The 19,418-nt window shown below is 37.6% G+C and overlaps 1 long non-coding RNA gene across 1 annotated transcript in view; it reads left to right on the top strand.

Moving 5' to 3' along the window:
• The window catches only part of LOC122210767, a 41,918-nt gene extending 23,636 nt beyond the window's left edge, over positions 1-18,282 (top strand). The window contains exons 6-7 of the long non-coding RNA XR_006198237.1: positions 10,629-10,689; positions 18,119-18,282. This is a non-coding gene — a long non-coding RNA (uncharacterized LOC122210767). The remainder of the gene's footprint in view (positions 1-10,628; positions 10,690-18,118) is intronic.
• The last annotated feature ends 1,136 nt before the right edge of the window (positions 18,283-19,418 follow it).

Here is a 19,418-nt window from a genome sequence, read left to right on the forward strand (position 1 = left end):
CTACTTCCCTTTACAACTTGGACTGTAAATTTTTTTTCATGAGAAAATCTTTCCTACTCAGCCAAACCCAAAATCTTTGACAAAATCAAATTTTGGACAAATCTTCTATCCTTTTAATAACTCTGTGGCTTTCAAATTAGCTGCTTTCTCCAAAGCCAAAAAAATCAGAGATATTTTTGCAGATTTCCTTTCTTATTTTGCAGATTTCCTTTCCCTTACTATTCACTTCTTATTCATTTCTCCCTCTCCCTGAGACTACCTTAGGTAAAGTTCACCATTCTGACATCTGTGTAGATACAGAAGAGAGGAGGAGTGAAAATGTGTTTGCACTCTTGTTTGGGGTCAGTAATTCCACTTTGAATGGTATACACTGCTCCAGAATCCATTGTCTATTTATCATAGTTTTCTCCTCTTACTTCACTACCCGCCTTTTTCTTTCAGCCACTTCTGTCTTCCCCAAAGCCTTATGTAACAGGCTGCCATTAGGGAGGCAAGGGGGACACCACTACATTGGTATCCCACATATTGTGAAATTCATTCACCTTAACCTTCCTCTCTGAGGAAGATCAGATGGCCATCTGCCTCTCAACTCTTTGTCATGTTGACTTGTGGGAGGACAAGTTGCTATAGCAGTATCAGGATAGATTGTTCAAAGTTTGGCCACTATTTCTGAATGGTTTGGAAAGTCCTTAAAAAGAAAAAAAAATGATGACAGAAATGCCGAAGAATAAGATAAGACAGTACCCAATTTTTGAACTTGAGAAATAGAAGAATCTTTCTGGAGAGACAAATTGACTTTATAGCCCAAATGAGGGATAGATGCCGAGATCATATATGCAAATATAAACAGGAAATGTAACTTTTATAGATTCATTCTAGCTCTGATAATTAATACCCTCCAGGTAAGTTGCAATGAATATGAGAACTAATTTCCTAAATGGAATTTTGGAAATAACTAATCTACACTTGCCATAAAAATGTTTTATTTATTTATTCAGGTTCAGTGCATCACTTTTCTACTTTTATAACCTGTATAATATGTAGTCATTGATAGCTAAACTCCATAAAGCAAGGTGACCAAATACTAATAAAGTGAGAACACCAGACAGAGTCTACAGGAGGTATTATTTCCATAAGGCATCCCCTGCTTTATTCCAGACTTGACTAATGTTTCAGGCAAGCCAGGGTTGCTTGAGTCACAGCAATTAAGTTAATTAACAAAAGCTAATGCAGCCTTTCAAACATATGAAAATAATATATCAACTCAGAACATTTTGCTTCGCTCTGGAAGCAGAAAGAGAGCACAAAAGTAAAGCAATTATTGCATAGCTGGTGGGTGAAGGCCTCTTTGCTAACTTATCATCTACTTGGTACCACTCTTTAAAGTGAACCTAACTCTAAATAAGGCTTGCATTTTTCTGTTTGTCTTCAAGGTAAATGTAAAAATAATTGTCTAAAACAATTCCTGAATCATTTTAATTCATAGAACTCCTGTTAGGAGCTCCTATAATTCTGTATGGGTATGTATTTATTTAATACGCATATAGAGGGAATCTACTTTATTAACAGCACAATGCATTAGGGTTAGGTTAAGGAGCGTACACATGTAGATTCATTCAGTAAGCATTTCTTTCACGTGTACTAATAAATGTTTGCCAACACCAACAAACATGTGAGCTAAAGAAGAGATAGTCACAATGCAAATTAATAATATAAAATAAAATTTAAGAAACATAATAAGGCATTTGTTTAAATGGTGATCTAGGAAATAAATTCAGAGAAGGAGACACTGAAGCAGAAGAGGGCAGTTGAGAAAGTTGGAATCAACAAATATATTCCAAATTTGAAACATTGAGTGTAAGGGATTATGCCAGGTAACATTGATAATAGAAAATATACCAGTAGCTCAGTTTTGTGCAGGATATAATCAGTGTCAATGAACAAAAGTGCAATTAATGTGTGATAAATGCCCAATGAGTATGAGAGAAACAAGTTCTACAAACATTTAGAAGAAGCAAGTTACCTGTTATAATGATGAAAGTTTTTATGTAGGAGGTAAGATTTGGATCAAGCTTTTAATAATGGGTAAAATTTGATAGAAATGGAACATTTTAGTTAGAAGAACTATTTTCAGCAGAAGTCTGTTTTATTTCAATGTAAGGTTTCCAAAGTTAGCACTTGACTTGGAGAGATGATACCAGAGTCTAGGGCCTAAGATTGGTTCCACATGCTCAGAAATTTGATTTTGTCAGCATTCCAAAAGTGGGTCAATTGCTGAGGTTGAGACTCACATTAATCAAGTTCACAGAGCCTGAAGTATAAATGAGAATATCAATTTATTAATTTACAACACAAGCAGAAGTACTTGGGAGGCAGACTTATAAGAAGTTTGCCTGGTGAACAAGAAACCAGAGCAAGAATGTAAAAGGATTTTTCTGTAAATATTCAACATCAGGTTATGTTAATCACTTAACACCGCCTTCAGAAAAATTCCTGACACAAGTTTTTTTGTCTGCAGGTCAGTCATATGGCCGGGGTGGGGGGGGGGGGGGGGGCGGAGGCAGGGTGGGGGTAATATTTGTGCAATCATATGGATAGGCCATGTTAATATTTGTCTTACTCGGTCCTGTTTATCTATGCCTGCGCAACATGTCTGCTCAGTTGTCTACTGAAACATATTCTTTACTGGGGAGGGAATGTATCTAATTTTATTCCAAATTTGATATTGCTAGTAAATGCAGTAACTGTGAAACATTGCAGCATTTAATTCACCACAAGGTAGTCTTTATTTAAAAGTAATATGTGGCCATTATAGAACATTGCAGAAGATCTTGAAGTGTTCAAAACAAAAAATGAAAATCTCCTTCCTCTACTCATGGCTGTCTTCGTTTCTTTCCTTAGCTGTAACTATTGTTAGCAAGTTGGGGTGTATTTTTCCAGCACATATTCGCATGCATATGCAAAGAAAAAAGGCATGTGCATATGTTTTAACGTAATCAGATGACATATACTGATCCTAACTTGTTTCTTTCTCTTAAAAATATAATTATGCATGGGACATCTGGGTTGCTCAGTCAGTTAAGCATCTCACTTTGTCACAGGTCATGATCTCATGGTTCATGAGTTTGAGTCCCACTTCTGGCTCACTGCTATGAGCGCAGAGCCTGCTTTGAATCCTCTGTCCCCCTCTCTCTCTGTCCCTTCCCTGCTTGTACTCTCTCTCTCAAAAATAAATAAAATAAGTGTGTGTATATATATATATATATATATGTATATATATATATATATGTATATATATGATTATGCATAATCTTCCTATAACAAAACTCATAGCTGTAACTCACTCTTCATTAATAGCTCCATAGTGTTGCACTGGAAGTATGTAGCCCATCTATGCACGCAATTCAGTACCCTTTTTTATTGTGGTGAACATTTAAGGAGCACTTGTGTGAGTAAATCTTATCACAGACTAAATTCCAAATGACATATATATTTTATAGTTTGAAATTTTGCACTTTACCTGCAAAAATCAGTATAAAGCATCTGTAAACTTCTGGCAAAGGGGGATGATAGTACAAATTTCCTCGTGCTTTCAATAACATGGAATTTTATAAATGTTTACGATATTTGCTAGTCTAGTTGGCAAAAAAAACAGCTAAATTTTGTTTTAATTGGCATATTATAATTGAGATAAGCTATTATGTATATTATTAGTCATTTATATAAGTGTGTGTAAAGCAAAGAGAGAGAACTGACTGTTCAAATCTTTTGACCATTTTATGCAGTTGCTTTTTTTTAAAAAAATAAATCATTAATACTTATTTATAGATTAAGGAAATTTTGCCATATGTACTACATTTTTCAGAGTTTATTGTTTAGTTTTTATTTTTTTAAATTTTTTATTTTTTTTAATTTTTTTTTAACATTTATTTATTTTTGAGACAGAGAGAGACAGAGCATGAACGGGGGAGGGGCAGAGAGAGAGGGAGACACAGAATCCAAAACAGGCTCCAGGCTCTGAGGCATCAGCCCAGAGCCTGATGCGGGGCTCGAACTCACGGACCGCGAGATCGTGACCTGAGCTGAAGTCGGACACTCAACCGACTGAGCCACCCGGGCGCACCTGTTGTTTAGTTTTTAAATTTTGTTGACAGTGAATCATTTGGAATTTGTTTTGTTCAGGAAAGTAAGAGCCCAGTTCTTTTTCCTCGAAATATAACTGGTTACCTTAATCCAATTTATTGAGTAATGTGTTTTTCCATCACTGGGTTTTGAAAACCTATATTTATCATGTACTAAATATCCCATACACATGGTTCTATTTTTGTCCTCTTTTCTATTCCATTGATTTGTCAACCCCTAAGCTATTATTTCATGGTTTAATTAGCATAGCTTAGTATATACTTAACAAGAATAGTTCTCTACCATTAAAAAATCTTCTTTGACTTTTTCTTCTTATGCTTACACATTAATTTATACACATAAATTTTATCAAGTTTTTCCTTTAAGATTAAAATCAAGAAGTAGAATGAGGAAAGGGGGGAAAGAGATGAGAATCATAATAGTAATTGATTTAGATATATTTAATTTATATTTGAATTTACAATGAATTAATGTCACTATTTCTATGCAAGCACAAGGCATCACTGGTTATTAAAGTTTTTTTGTGTCTTTTTTTAATGTTTATTTATTTACTTTAAGAGAGAGAGGGAGAGCGTGCGTGCAAGCACGTGCACATGTACGCTTGGGTTGGGGAGGGGCAGAGGGAGGGAGAGAGAGAATCCCAAGCAGGCTCCATGCTGTCAGCCCGGAGCCTGATTGGGGGCTCGATCCCACAAACCATGAGATCATGATCTGAGCTGAAATCAAGAGTTGGACACTTAACTGACTGAACCACCCAGGGGCCCCTCTTTCATGTCTTAATACAAATTGAAATTGTGTTTACATATATCCTGCAAATTTCCTGCTAGGTTCTTCCTAGGTGTTTTGTACTTTCTTCTCATTTGGAAAGGATTTTGTTTCTATACAGGAAAGCTGCTTTTTGGTTAATTTTTAATTTGACCTGGTCACAGGACTGATTGCTTTTAGCTAATGGTCATCATTAACTTCACTCTTTACCCTTTTTTCCCAAATCTGGGCATCTGTCAGTGCTCTCGTTAATGCTTCCTAAATACCAAGAACATTCAAATCTATTCTATCTTCTCTATTGCTATAAATCATGCCCAGTTTCAAACTTGTTATCGTGTATTCCCTAGGCTACAACATGCTCAGTTTCATCCTTTACTAAGGATGAAATCTTAGTATGAATCTGTATATTTCACTTCCATATGTAAAACTCCTCAGTGATTTCCTGTAACAAACATAAAAGAGAAGGAAAAAAGTCTAGGTTTCTTAAACTTGCACCAATGTCCTCCAATCCTCATTTCTGCCTCTCCCTAATTCACATTTCATAGCCCATAAACACCCAGTCAGGCTCCCTAATGTTTCTGCCTCTGTACTTTGAACTTTCCTAGAACACACCCTCAGTCATCTCTCCCTTCCCTTGAATAGCTCTGATCACCCCCTCTGGAGTAAGCAGCATGACTTCCTCAAAGCTACTCTAGCCCCAGACTGAATTGTATACATTTGCTCAGCGTCCCCATAAATCACTGTGTATAAACCTATTTCATATTACACTTTGCATTATAATTGTTTGCTTAAACAGTTGTCAGCCAAATATATGAAGTCTTTAAAAGCAGATTCTGTTTTTAAAAACAGACTTCTGTTAGAATTCTTTGCATATAAATTTGTTTAGGCAAATGGGTGAATGAATGTAAAGATTAAATATTATTAAAGGATTATTTTGTGTCAGACACATAATTTTAGGTGCTGTATATACAACAGTGAACAAAACACAAAAATACTTGCCTTCACTGATGTCACACTCTAGTGGACAAAGTCAGTCAATCAAAATAACTAAACAAATATGTAGTATATCAAGAATTTGTAAAACTGAAATAAGTGGAGAATAGAGTGTGTCACAGGCAGAAAGTTTCACTTTTGTAACGATAGAATCATCTCAAAACTGATAGTAGATTTTGTTTTAAAAATTCAAGTTTTGGGGTGCCTGGGTGGCTCAGTCCGTTAAGCATCCGACTTCGGCTCAGGTCACGATCTCACGGTCCGTGAGTTTGAGCCCCGCATCGGGCTCTGGGCTGATGGCTCAGAGCCTGGAGCCTGCTTCCGATTCTGTGTCTCCCTCTCTCTCTGCCCCTCCCCCGTTCATGCTCTGTCTCTCTCTGTCCCAAAAATAAATAAACGTTAAAAAAAAAATTTAAAAAAAAATTCAAGTTTTATTTTCAGAATTGAGAACTTGATTCTCTATATTTCATAGTAAAAATAAAATGTAACGAAAATTTCAAATGTGGTGGAATTAATGGATTGAAGATCTCAGTAGGGTCGAAAAATTTGTTTTTGTAAAGGTAGTAAAGGGAGTGAGTGACCTGAAAAAGAGCATAAAACATAAATTCAATTTATTATTATTATTAGATTTAATGAATATGAAAAACAAACATATCGATTTGCTAAAAAAAAAAAAAAAAAGCATGTAAGTAAATGGTTACTTCCAGTTTCTGCTCTTACCTCACTGTAGATGAGGCAAATGTGGCAGTGAGGTAAGATAATCAACTCATCCTGGTTTGCCTAGACTTTCCCAGTAGTCAGAGAATGGGATAATTAGATTGGTAATGACAAGTTTTAGAGTACGTCCACAGACTTGGAAGTCTCACGAAGATCAAGAACAGGATTATTAAAAGTCAAATATCTGAGAGTCCAGGTTATTGGGAAAAATCACCCAAATGGATATTAAAATCACCAAGAATCATGACAGAAGCAATTTTGGAGAAAATAACAGTGAACCAGTGGGTAAAGTCTTTAAAGGATGAGGAAGAACAATCTGAGGTTATGTGACAAAGTGTTCCTCCTAACGTGGTCCATAACTTGTTACTCATCCATAGTGAGGTAAGAGCAGAAATTGAGGGTAGCCATTTACACACTTTCTTAGCAAAGTGATAGCCTTGTTTTAAATATCCATTAAATCTAATAATAATAAAAAATTGAACTTATGTTTTATGCCCATTTTATTTCATTGTCTGTAATTTAATTTTTATTGTATTTATTGACCTGAAATAGATCGGGAAGGAAAAAAAAAAAAAAAAAAAAAGACTGGCCCTTCCCCAGGGCCAGTTTGATAGTTCGATAGTTTGATAATCACTGGTATAGTTAACTGTATCAAGAAGGGGTTACCAGTAATATTCCAGGATGACATGAGAAAGCCGGTAGCCTGTATGAAGAATAGAGAATGGTCGAAAAGTGGCAGTGAGATGGTCAAGAGTTGGTCAACTCTTCCAAGTTTGCATGGGACTTTCCTGGTTTTAACACTGAAAATCCCAAGTCCGAGGAAACTCCTAGGTCCCAGGCAAACCAGGACAACGGCAGAGAGGACGTCTACTCCACCTCCACAGCTCAGTGGGACTGTTGTGAGGTGGAAAGCAGGCCATCCCTTTCCAACCTTCTAATGGTAGTATGGAGGTCAGTGGTGGGGATAGTCTCATCTGGAGAACCAGTAATTGTGTTGACTCTTTTCAATCCCAGAGCACAAAGATTTCCATATTGCACCATAGAAACAGTAGGGAAAATGACTTCCCCCACGACATCTGGAGCACCCACCTCCCTCCCCACTGTGGCCAAGGGCAGGGTAGAAGCAGAGGAAGTGCAGTTTTACCTGGAGTATGCACATCATATTTTCTTTCCTAAAGATGGCACAAATCAAGTGCAGTAATTAGCAATTCAGTTCTACGCTATTACTAGCCAAAAAATAGTTGAATTGGTTAAACAGTTAATGTTGATTATTTTAGGTCAGCTCTTTTATAATGTTGAAACTTGATCACAGCCACTCCTCATCCAAGGTCTAGTGTCTTATTTTAGCAATTCCCAAATCTTTAGGTCAGCGTGAAAGAGATTAACACCACCTAAATTTGCCCAAAGAGATTTGCAACAGAAAGCCGTTTCAATAATTTATTAACAAAGACTGGATTTACATACCATCTGGTAAATACATCTTATGTTGGGAAACTGACCTGAGAAGGTGAATTAAAATAAGAAAAGTTGGCTAGCTGAATTTGGGATCGGAACATAGGTAGTAAAGTTGCTTTAAGCAGCCATTCATTAAGCCCTAGAGGCTTGGTAAGACATTGTCTGTTCTAAGTAGATATAGTTGTCCAATGGAGGGAATATTTCTGGCGATTGGTGATGACACCTTCTCTTCTGGATGGTGCTATAGAAACAATGACTGATTCTTACTAGCTATCACTTTTCTAGACTCCATGGGGACTATCAACTTTCCGTTTGCATTTGTTATTATAGCATTATCCGTCCCACATGTCAACCTACAATTTCCAAGTTAGTAGATTATTTTTCATCGATGACATTTTAGGATGCTGCTTCATGATGACACATAGAGAGGCATCTTTATCTTACCTCTAACATCTTAAAGCAGCACGAGGGTATCAGCTCCCTCAGACAAGATTTTCAGTAGACAGAATTGAACCTCAGGGATTGGCAGCTAATTCCACACAGGCAGTACACAAGCAGTCTTATAAATTCCTATCATAGAGAGTAGTGCTGTCTGATGTGTCCCTAAATTGAATGTCGGGTCTTAATACTAATGTAATTACCTTTCTATAAATAATAAATCCCCGTATAGCCAATTCGTTCCCCCAGTTCATGTTGTTAAATTGGAAGTAAAGCTGTAACATTCTATTTCAGGTGGCACCCCACAGTACTTTATGGGTGATAGGTTGGCAGTGCTTCTCAAGCTTTACTTTGTATATGAATTATCTGGAGATCTTATGCAGATTCAGAAGATCTGTTATAATGCAGATTCAGCAGGAATGGGCTGAGCCCTGAGATTCCACACTTATAACAAGCATTAGTATTGCTGGTCTATAGACTACACTTTGAGTAGCAAATGTCTAGGGGCTTTGTAACTAGCATCATCTCTCAGTGATGCTTTTTGCAGGTTTCATAATAGCAATTGCTCCCATCATCAGAGAATTTTTACTATTGATAGCTCTTGGCTTAGTCTCTCTGCAATAGACCCTACTATGGGATGTCAGTCAGGTTCTTGGTGTCTGTTGCCTCTTTGAAAAGTTCCCTTGAGCAGGTGGATAGCTCAGGGCAGCACAGTTGTTGAGAGCCTGGGCACTGCCATTTAAATGCAAAGTGGCTCTAGGCAATTTTCTTAATATGTGTAAAGTCACAGTTTCCTTACTTGTGAAGTAGATGAAATAATAATGATGATAATAATAAATACAATATCATATAATTCCTAAGGGTGTTATCAGGATAAGTGAGATGATACATATAAAATTATAAAAATGTATAATAAATACATTTGATTGTTGTTACTATTGATATCGTTATTATTGTCTGATTTCATACTATCTCATGGAATCAATACCATACCTGCCTCTTGATACTTTTTTGAATTCTGAGGCATCTTGCTCTTAGCTTAGCTTACGGTGAGATTTCATTCCCTCATGAGGCTATACAAAAGGCTTACACTGTAGTATCTGTCAGTACCTGTGGGTAATATCTGAATGCAGACCTCAATGAAACTTAGAACAAGCTCCAGAATCTTATTGATATTCTCACCCCACTCAAAAGCTGAGGGTACCCATATGTATTAAATTTGAGAAATCCAATATTTTTTTTTAAATATCGCTAATATATTTTGAGCTACTTAGGGAAAACACAATCCTTTACTTAGAATAGAATCTGTTATTCAGAGTACATGTTTGGCAGCTGCAAGGAGGCTGCTGGATGTTAAGTGAGAGAGATGAGTTAGCATGAGACAATTCTATTTCTCAGAGCGTTCGTCTGATTCTGCTGATTTTTCTCTGTGTTTAGCAACTACAAAAGAACTTTGGGAATGGCTTAATTAATCCTTGAATCATGTCAATTTTACTCTCCACTGGATAGGCACTAAGAATTTGTATTTAAGAAAACTCTTCTTCTCTTGTATCACCTGCTGATTTCTGTGGGAGACCTCCCTAGCCCAGTAATTTGTATTCCTATTTTTAAATTATGTATAACCAACGTCTAGGTGACTCCTATTAATAGATGTCTCCAGGTGCAGGAACAAAGAGTTGTCTTTTCTGTGAAGTGACAATGCATGCTTCTGCTTGAACCACAGGCAATCTGAGGTTCACTGATTTGCTTATCTGTGTACCTTCTGAAGATCTTCCCCCTTTATCCTACAAAAGGACTATCATTTGGAATCAGAGCATTTTAAATAGCGTAGCATAATATTTTGTTTTGTTTTGTTTTAAATCCTTTTTTTTGTCACAGCTGTTTCAGGTAAGTATAGTAGTCATTTTCCTAAATAAGCAATAAAATTTTGGAAACTCTGAGATATTCTACATCATCTAAATTAATAACCTACATTGTATTTCTTTACTTTCTAAGGCAAATGGAAGAAATGAATACTATTAAATGAGAGATTTTTAGAATTTAGAAGGGAGAGGTAAGATTGGCTTGATTCATGTGTAATTAAGGCACTCCTAATGCATATGGCTCAACTGTCACAGGTTCTCTCTCAGACTTTCTGGGCAAGTGATGAAATACAGAAAGGTGTCAACTCAATCACAGGTAAGCAGTCCAAAAAATCACTCACATGTAAGAAAAAGTACCCTTTATTCTGTCCTCACCTCCCAGACAAATTGATACTCAAATTAGTCCAGCAAATGAACCCATGGAGAAGAATTTTATGGAGGCGGTACTGTTCGATCATAGCCAATACTACTCTCAATATGCAAACGTGAACCTATGTCTGGATCTTTCCAGTATCCCCATCTTCTGTCAATAGCAGGGAAAATTTGAGGCTAATCCTGGTCCCAAACTGCTGCCACTGTATTTTCTCAATTCTGTGCCTGTAACTTCCAACCCACAGACCTCATCAATGCTACTTTATTTACTAAGGAAATTTTGGAATCATTTTAGAACAACACAAAACAAGTACCACATTTATCACAGTTAGTCAACTTATAAAAGTGAGTGGTTTTTGAACCAAAATGCTCTTACTTAAAATAGCTCTTTATTGTAGATTTTCTAATAATTTAACTGCCTGCACATTTCTTCATAGAAATATTACTGAATTTTAGGATGTTTTGACCAGCATTTCTTTTTAAGTCCACTATAAATATCAGGATTAACTCCCAGAGAGATATGAACCTAGCATCACTGAAAAAAATATCAGTCATGCCTGTGATTGTGTAGGTACACACACAGACCAGCTGACTTTTTTTTGACAGACTTGTCTGCTGTAAGAATTCAGAATGATCCAGCTGGTGCAGTTGTCAACATAGGCTGTGTATCAAATGTTGTCAGGCTCAGTTGAAAATGAGTGTTCTTTCTTAGCATCACTAACAGCTATCTTAATAAAGCTGCCAACATTGCCAAATATAGCTGCTGGTATCTGAGACGTCGAAGTCATGTAAGAACTTATGGTACACATCTAGAAACAACTAGAGAAATACCACACAGTATATGAATTGAATGTGCTCTTTTCTTATTTGATGCTTTGTAAACAAGTTGTATCTTCAGTGTGTGTTCTACACTCAATAACCAAAATTATGGGAAAGAAGTTTGTAATATCCTCATAAGGGGTGAGTGTGTGTGTGTGTGTGTGTGTGTGTGTATCTGTGTATGTGTGTGTTCAGCCCTTTGGAATTACTAGTTGTGCTTTCCTGAGTTCTTCCTATGTGAATTGTATAATTCACATGTTTGTTTGTTCTTTTCAAAGTACACACACACACACACACACACACACACACATTTGCCTAAGGTGAGAGTATTTTGTTTGATAAAACAGTTTCTCCCAAGTCTAATAACACATTGTTTAGCACTTAGTATTCAGTATTTTTAGCATTTTAAGTTGTACTTGCTCGTGTATTGTCTTTTACATTTTCTCTAACTATTTCAAATATCTGTTTTTCTTATTGACAGCATAATTAAAAGTCAGTGGTAATAACTGTCTTCCACATTCTTTTATATTTCCAAAGCATTGAAAAATGTGTTGAGCAAGGAGGAATTGTGAGCTCAGTAAATAGTGCATAAATGCAAATATATTGGGGCACCTGGGTTGGTTTGTAGGTAGAGTGTCCAACTCTTGATTTTGGCTCAGGTCAGGATCCCAGGGTCATGGGATTGAGCCCCGAGTTAGGTTACACACTGAGGCACTGAGTGGAAAGCCTGCTTAAGATTTTCTCTCTCTCTTTCTCTGTCTGCCCCTCTCACCTACTTGTTCACTCTAAGTAAATAAATAAATAAATAAATGCAAACATATTTATTAAATGTTCCTCTGTGTCATGTATGGACATATATCTCATCAAAGGTAACTACTTTTAATGGTTTCCTACATATTCTTTCAGAACAGTCACACACACACACACACACACACACACACACACACATATAACACACACACATTCTTATAAAAAATTGTCTAACAAGACCATTTAATATATACAGTTATGTTTCTTTATTGAACTAAATGGATCATCTTCTCATGTCACTACAGACATATCAATAATCTCATTTTATTTAGTGGCTGCAGAGTAATATTCTATGAATGTGCTATAACGAATTTAGCCAGTGTCTGGTCAACGGTCATTATTTCCCGGTATTTTTGCTATAAAAAACAAAACTATAATGAAGATCCTTGAACATATATCGTGGCATAATTTTGCAAGTGTATCTGTAGAGATACTTCCTATCCATAGACCTGCTGCCTCAAAGACAGTACCATTTTTCAATCTGAGGAATATCGACTATTTGCCCTCCACAACATTTGTACAAATAAAAAAAAATTTTTTTAGTGTTTATTGATTTTTGAGAGAGACAGAGACAGAGTGTGATCGGGGAAGGGGCAAAGAGAGAGGGAGACACAGAATCTGAAGCAGGCTCCAGGCTCTGAGCTGTCAGCACAGAGCCTGACGCGGGGCTCAAACTCCCTTAAGATCGTGACCTGAGCCGAAGTCAGACGCCCAACCCACTGAGCCACCCAGGTGCCCCATACTAATTTAAGTGTTCATGGTGTCTACGCTCCCCATGAAGCTCATACTGTTATTAACGGTAGCCCAGCTGATACATTAAAATTGTTAAGGAATTTCTCTCAAGATGTTTCTGGATAGTTCAAATCAGGATCTGAAAGAGAAACCCACAACCAAAGGTTTTGTCACTCTAGGTCCAAGAGCCCTGGAAACTGTGTGTTTATTTGGGCACCTTCATTTTTCCCTATGGGAAAAGTCCATATTTTTTAAATGATATTTTCAAAGGAATATGTGGCCCACTCCCACCTATGTTCACAAAAATCTACCCATTTCCAGAATAAGGTTTAAGAAATGCAGTTATTGGGATGCCTGCCTGGGTGGCCTAGTAGATTAGGTGTCTGACTTCGGCTCAGGTTATGATCATGAGTTCAAGCCCTGCATCGGGCTCTCTGCTGCCAGTGCAGAGCCTGCTTGGGATTCTTTGTCTCCCTCTTTCTCTGCCCTTCCCCTGCTCTCTCTCTCTCAAAAATAAAATAAACATTAAGAAAATATTTTTAAAAATAAATGCAATTATTTGTTTTATGTCTTTTTACTAATTTAATCTAATAGTGAAAGTCAGATTTCATTTTTCTAAATTCTTTTAGAAAAAGATTTTTTTAGTCTTACTGATAGGAAAAAACAAAACAAAACACATCCCAAATAAAAGCATGTGATATCACTGCGATTATTATTTAAGTTGTTTTTTTTTTTATCTTAAGAAATGTATTACTGATCCCATCCACACCTAAACCAAGATTGAATAGTCAACATTCTTTTCTCTCTTTCCTCTTTCTCCATCCCTATGACAGCCTCTTTTTTACAATCTCCTATTTTATTTATTTATTTATTTATTTATTTTTTAATGTTTATTTATTTTTGAGACAGAGAGAGACAGAGCATGAATGGGGGAGGGGCAGAGAGAGAGGGAGACACAGAATCGGAAGCAGGCTCCAGGCTATGAGCCATCAGCCCAGAGCCTGACGCGGGGCTCGAACTCACGAACCGTGAGATCGCGACCTGAGCTGAAGTCGGACGCTCAACCGACTGGGCCACCCAGGCACCCCACAATCTCCTAATTTATATCTTCAGCCTTTGTAGCAATGCTGCTTATGCTATTTGCACCTATTCACTTTTTTTTATCAAAGGAAGTGTAAGTCTATAAAGTGGGCCATCATCTCTTCAGCATGACTTTAGGGTGATCCTGAATTAGTCAGGATAGGTGGCTTTATGCTGCAGTCACAATAACCCTAAAGTCTCAACTGTTAGAAAACACAGCATTCATTCAGGCTGCTTGAGTCCCAAGGCTCTTCTGTTTTAACACATGCCTTGTGGTCTCTGTGGCAAGAGAACAGAGAGCTTGGAGAATCCACTACTAGCTCTTTCATGATAGCCTGTTTCTTAGAATTCATTGTATGTCCCTGTCTAACTGTAAAGGTAGTGGGAAATTTAAAAAGCAAATGCAATATTTGAGAATAAATACTGTCTCTGCCACAAATATCCATCCAAGAACTTTTTAGTTATAAATACCTAACAGTTATGGTTGGCATCTTTCAGACACTGTTCTAAGAGACTTACATGTATTATCTCATTTAATCCTCATGCAAATCCTATCTTAAATTCAGAAATTGAGTCACAAAGAGGTTATATAACTTGCTCAATATTATCCAGAGAGTTAGTGGAAGATATAAGAATCAAAACTCACCAGTATGCCTCCAGAGCTCCTGGTTTTACCCACTGTCCACACTGCCCTTTTCATCTTTCCTGGTCTTCCACAAGTACACCTGCGGTGTACATCATACTGCAAGGTGAGCTAATGATGTAGCCGATTTTGGTCCTGGGGTGCTTATAGCCCTAGGAGGGACACAGGTCAATGGAGGGTGGGATGAATTCAAGGTTAGGAGCCTGGTATATGCAAAGGTAAAGAGATGTGAGGGTGTGTGCTGGGTTAGGAGAGACTAGGGTGTAGGCTATGAGCGAGCAGTCGCAAGCCACATGACTGGGAAGATAGGCAGGGACCAGAACTGTATGAGCTGCTGATGCCTGAATACAGATAATGAAATGGGAAACATTAGTCTCTTTTTGCATTGCAATGTGAAAGTCAAACTCCCCTAGAGGAGTAACCTCCTCTAGGAAGATCATGTTGACTACTTCCTCTTTGGTGGGTCCCCCTCCCATGGTAGTATCCTGGCACCTTCCCTAGGGAAACTCCTTCACAGTGCTCCTGCATGATTTTTGGAAACTCATCGCTCTCTTCCACTAGACTGTGATGATTGAAGGATGCATGTGGTTGTGTTCAAGTTTGAATCCCTAACAGGAAGGTCCATGGGCCATGAAAGCATTTATCACTTTATTTTTACTCTCTCTGTTCTCTTGAATAACAGAATATTTCCCAAAGCCTTGGTTGCCTTAGTGCAATCATAGAATACTGTTTTATAAAACAAAACAAACACTTTCTTGCTTGCTGTTAGAATTTGGTTTTGCAGAAAGTATTCATGAGTAAAAACTCCCCAATTATGAAAAGAAAGAAAAGATAGAGGCCAAGAAAATGCCTACCGGAAATACCTATCTTTCTGAATTTATTCAGATTTTTCTTACTCTTCATCGAAAGGAAAGCATTCTTGTCAAGCTATAAATCAAATAAGTATTTTTTAAGAAAACTGAGGTTGTAGCTGCTTTTCTAAAAGATCATCTCCTGGTACATCACTAACTGGTTGTCTCTTTTACATTTCATCAATTCTTAAACTGAGTACCTTACTCCAAATAATTGCTGTAAGGAGAAAGAGATTCTCCCCTTAGATATCAGCATCTGTTATGTTGGAAAATATCAATAAGATCTCAGATAAATTCAAAGTTGCAGTTTGAATTTACCTACCTTGTCTGTCTGCCAGAATGAGTGATCACATTCTTGGGTACTATGAACAAATACAATGTTGAGGTGTCTTCTTTTGCCTTTCAGGTTTGACTTAATTTACTTCTCCAGTGTATTAAACCACCAAAGACCTAAAGATAATTCTAGTGCACTGTCTTCTACTTCCCTTTATGAAAAACATACGGGGCAATTTGAACTTTCAGTGTTCTTGATGCTTTCCTCTGTGGCCTTTGATGATCATGTCACAAGGATGAGTCTTGAATCATTTGTAGTCTGTGCGCATCTTAGCTGAACTTCAGGCTCTGAGACATCTCTGTGGAACAGAAACCTGAATTGTATTTAGCCTGTTACCTCCAGCTGAGTTTTGTGTTGGCTTGACATATCCTGCCTGTTATATTGTGTTATTTTTCCTGTTTGTATTGAACTATGTAAGAAGGAAATCTGGTTCCCCCGGCATTTTTTCACCTCCTTCTTCGGAAGAATAAATGTAACCACAGTGTTGGCACCTTGTGTCTCTGAGTCCCACTTCAGTTCATCTGATAGGTGTATATCTGCCTGACCTTTACCATTTCTCATTTGTATTCTTCTGCCTTTATAATACCCAATAAAGATATTCTGTTCTATGCTACTTAACCCCCAAGGGCCTGCCAAGAAGGGTCTTAGTGATAAAATGCTGCAAACTTGAGTATGACTTGTTTTACTGATGTATTTCTTCAGCTTTAAGAAGCTATCTCAAAATCTTAGCACTGGAAAGGGCTAGCAAACATGTGGAAACAGCACCCACATTTTATAGAGAGCTGAACAATGGCCTGGAGAGTAAGGATAATTTATACAAAGTCACATAGTGATTCAGGAAAAGCTATGAACAAGAGCCCAGGAAGCCAGAGTCACTTCTGCCCTCACACCATACAAGGTCCCTCTTCTAGAACTGCTTCTAAGGAGTATTTGACTTTTGGGATGACCAGGGTCCATAATCATCTGTGTGGAAATCCAAAGAAAAGAGGCAGATCCACTCCCCCATACAGAAGCAAGAAAGGCTTAAGATTCTTTTCCCCTTTGAGTCCTATGTGACCTGAGCGTGACCCCGTTTGATTCCTGAGGGAGTGAAGGATTTCTGATGGTCCCTGCAGTGGGGTGCAGAGCCCAGTGCTGTGGTGACAGGAGTCACAAGTACTGCAGCCCAGCAACAAAAGGATAAGCAGAGTGGTGCCAGTTGCAGAAGCAGAAGTTGATGACAGGTGATACCCGGGTTGTCTTGGCTCTGTCTTGCTTGGCTCTTGCCATAACCTGTATTTGGCCTTCTTGTAGGCTCTGTGAGAACCCCCCCCCCCCCCCCGCGCAATTCTAACCCTCTCATTTTCTGTTTAAATCAACCAGAGTCCATTTCCTTTATTTGTGACTAATAGAGTAGCTATAATAAACCCATTAGGGATGCTGCTACTAATTTCCCTGGCACAAAGGCAATTTCTCTTCCTTCTAGTCTATTGTCAGATCTTGCTTTCTGTTTTTATTCGAATTAAATCTTCTATCTATTTCACAGCGCCTGATACTATAGTAGTACTAAAACAGGAATTATAGCAGGAGAAATGAAAGAAATAAAAAAGGAGGAAGGAAAGAAAGGTTGAGAGAGGGAAATGGAAGGAAGGAAATAGGGAAGAAGGCAGGATCTTCGATGTTTTCCCTTTTCTGAGGCTAATCCTTCAGTAAAAATCAGCAGCTCTGATCCGGTATTTCCTGATTGTTTAGGATCATTCCTCATCCTATATCCTTCTATTATCTTAAACTCTTGCTTCATTGGTTCCTTCCCTATAAAATTCACATGGATTCAGGCTTTTTTTCTCCCTATTCTTAAAAACCAACAAGCAAAGCTTTACCTAGCTTGTCTCTTTCTTAAATTTCCACTTTATTATTATTCTTCTCCATTTCAAGTATAAAGTCTTGAAATATTAACATTTCAAATATTTCTGACATAGCCACCAATCCTATACAAATTGCCTTTATTTCTGCTATTCATCCATTCTTTCATTTACTCAACATATATTTATTGGGTATTTACTGTACTTTAGACATTGTTTTAGACACGGGGACACAATATCACTGTTTTGGTTTTTTTTAATAGGTTACACTGAGTGGAGAGAATAAAAAAGCAAAAGAAAAAATACCAACAATAAACAAGAAAATGCAATGGCTACACAGAGAAATAAAACTGCATGACCACTCCTGACTGAGTGGTCAGAAAAGGTCTATGTGATGTGATGATCCATAAGCCATGTGTGCAGTGAGTGATGGGGAAGTAAGTGCCTTATGGAGAATCATTTGTGGAAGCTGTAAAAATATGTATAAGGCTATGGAAGTCATCTGTGCAAGATATTGTGGGTTTTTTGCACAAGGAGGATAGAACTTGGGATGGTGGGTAGTAAAGGAATTTAGGATATATTTCAGAAATAAAAGCCTGTTAAGATCCCCTTAATGATCTATCGGATGACATAAAACAGGAAAGAATGAAATCAAAATTACTCCTGGACATGGCTTGAGGAATTGAGTGGCTATTGGGTGGATGTTAACTAAGGCAGGGAAGAGTGGGTGGCACACAGAGTAGAAACAAATTCTGTTTGGGATATGACAAGTTTGAGATGCCTATTAGCCATCCACCTAGCTCTATCAAGTTAGTAATTCGGTAACTATATTGTAGATACAACTTAGAATCATCAGCACATAAATGACACTCCAAACCCAAGGTACTAGGCAATATTATCTAAGGATAAAGAGTAACCATAACTGGAAAGTGGACAAGATCAAATCCTGGGTACATTCCTACATTCCTATTTCGAGTAAAGGAAGGAGGTCCCATAAAGAAGACTGAGAAAGAACAGGCAGTGAGGTAGGAGAAATCAGAAGAGTGTGGGGTCACCAAGGCCAAGAGAAGAAAAAAGTAGCCAGCTGTGTTGAAGGACAGTCAAAATTCAAATAAGGAAGGACAGAGAAATAACCATTGCATTTGTCAACACCCATAATACTGGTGGTCTTCATTCGCACAGACAGTAATGGCCTTCATCAGTAGATTCTCAGTGGAGTGGTGTAGAGGAAAGTCTGATCAGAGTGGGTTGAGGAGAGATTAATAGATAAATAAATAGGAGTAGCAACTATGGGCAACTCTTTCCAGGTATGTTTGTGCAGAGAAAATAAAGTAGGGCAGTAACCACAAGCAGTTGTGGGAGTGTTAATCTACCCCCTTAGGGAGAGTTTTTTGTTGTCCTCCTAACCTCGTCTAAGTCTTGTCTCATCACTTCATTGTCAGTGCACCCAATATTTTATTTGCAGACTCTTTCTTTAAATTTTGTTTTTAATGTTTATTTATTTTTGAGAGAGAGAGAGAGACAGAATGCAAGAGAGGGAGGGGCAGAGAGAGAAGGAGACAC

The sequence above is a fragment of the Panthera leo genome, chromosome A2 (assembly GCF_018350215.1).
Source record: "Panthera leo isolate Ple1 chromosome A2, P.leo_Ple1_pat1.1, whole genome shotgun sequence".
In the NCBI taxonomy this organism is placed as follows: domain Eukaryota; kingdom Metazoa; phylum Chordata; class Mammalia; order Carnivora; family Felidae; genus Panthera; species Panthera leo.